The sequence below is a fragment of the Piliocolobus tephrosceles genome, chromosome 12 (genome assembly GCF_002776525.5).
Source record: "Piliocolobus tephrosceles isolate RC106 chromosome 12, ASM277652v3, whole genome shotgun sequence".
Taxonomy (NCBI): Eukaryota; Metazoa; Chordata; class Mammalia; order Primates; family Cercopithecidae; genus Piliocolobus; species Piliocolobus tephrosceles.
Genome location: NC_045445.1, coordinates 50,717,821 through 50,719,941, shown reverse-complemented (window position 1 = coordinate 50,719,941; position 2,121 = coordinate 50,717,821).

Sequence of the window (2,121 nt, the reverse complement as noted above, 5' to 3'; positions counted from 1 at the left end):
ATAATGATGTCTTCCTCACAGAGTCATTGTGAGAAAATTATGCAAAAATGTAATTGTTTGTACATGTTTATATATGTATCATAAAAAATAGGTGCCCTTTTGCACTTTTTTCTCTTAAAATAATGTTTCTGAGATATCTATAAATAAAACAACTTTGAGGCTATTTTGATATTTTTAGCCATGCTACTGTGACCATTTTTACACAAGAGCCCGAGACTCTGCAGTTCAGAGCTAAGAGCAGAGTAGCTGATGGGGAACTCACTTGATTTTCTCAAAAATGTTGCCAAGTATCTCCACAAAGAAGTTGCACACATTTTTCCTCTCCCGGAAGGGTAATGGGGTTTTCATGGCCCCACATTGTCCATATAAAGAGGGTTCAGCATAAACACAAAATCACCAACTGAGCTTTATTTTTAAGCTTTAGAGTTATTCCAGAATATTATATGAGTTATGAAGTGGGATCATTATATTTGTATTTAGAAATGTACAAGTGAAATATGCTGCCATGGTTAGAATGTTTGCCCCCTCCAAAATGCATGTTGAAATTTGATTGATTGCTATTGTGACTTTATTAGAAGATGGTGTTACCGGTGTGAGGTTCTTGGTTCTCAGTGTAACAGGAACTAATATGAGGCCAGGCAAACTTTTTCCAGGCAATGTTTATTAAGGGTTATGCCCAGAAACACTGGGCATGAGAGATGGCACAGGAAAAAGAGTCCTCCAGCTGGCTCCCCAAGGGGAGCTTCTCAATGTTTTTTATTCGGTAGGGTAAAGAGATTGACATCAGGACTCCACCTCCTGGAGTGATTTCTTCCTTCCTGTTATGGTGTCTGTGCATGCTTTGTCCTGGTTGAAGTCTTTGGTGCATGCTCAGTGGGTTCAAGATAGTGATGTTGCTCACTACTGCTGGCCCAAGAAGGTCATATAGTGGCCATTCTGGGGTCTCCTGTGCATGTGGATGTTAGGATCAACTGCCTTGGGGAAGATTTATGGTTGGAGTGTTGCATATCTTAACTTCTTTAAGGTCCTGTTATCAGCAGGTATGGTGCCTTGAGTAAGATTTATAGTGCAAGGTCTGGATGGTCTAGTAGCGGTCCCTGCTGTCCACAGGGACCCGCATCAGCTTGCAGCAGAGGTCCTTGGTAGAACACAGGGGACCTCAGGCTGTGGATGTGCTGATGTGGGTGCCCTTGGCTAGGCTGAAGTTGGCAGGTGTGGGCTGAAGCTGCTGCCTGCTATCGCCAGTGCCCTTGCTGTACCCAGCAGTGCCTGGTCAGCCAGCAGCAGTAACACAAGGTCCTGAGGGCCACTCATGCACAGTGCATTACCAGTGCAGAGCTGTGCAAAACACTGTCATCTTCCTGGCTCCAGGCTACATCCCCATGCTCCAGGGACAGTGTGTGTAGTGAGCTTACGACAACATGTGTGGTGGGAACCCAGCAAGTCTGGAAAACAAAAATGCATTTGTGAGGATGAGGGCGATAAACCAAAAATAAAATTTAAATGCCTGCCATGCAACCATCTGAATGGACTTCCTGTTCTGCCAGGGAGGGCACTCTAAAATTTAACCTGAAGGACTGGTTCAGGCCATCATGGGAAGTGGTGGTTGGACATGCCTCATTATACCCCTCCAGCATTAATATTAACACAAACCTTAAGTCTGATATGAAACATTTACAGTCTATTCTCTCTAAAGCCTGCTACTTGGAGGCTTCATCTGCATAATAAAACCTAGTGGCTCATGCCTGTAATCCCAGCACTTTGGGAGGCTGAGGCGGGTGGATCATGAGGTCAGGACTTTGAGATCAGCCTGGCCAATATAGTGAAAACCTGTCTCTACTAAAAATACAAAAAACTAGTTGGGCGTGGTGGTGAGCGCCTGTAATCCCAGCTACTTGGGAGGCTGAGGCAGGAAAATCGCTTGAACCCAGGAGGCAGAGGTTGCAGTGAGCCGAGATTGTGCCATTGCACTCCAGCCCAGGCGACAGTGCGAGACTTGGTCTCAAAAAACAAACAACAACAACAACAACAACACAAAAACAAAAACAAAAAAACCTAGGTCTCTGCAACTCCTTATCATAACCCAGACATTCTTTTCTATAGATAAGAACTCTTTCAACC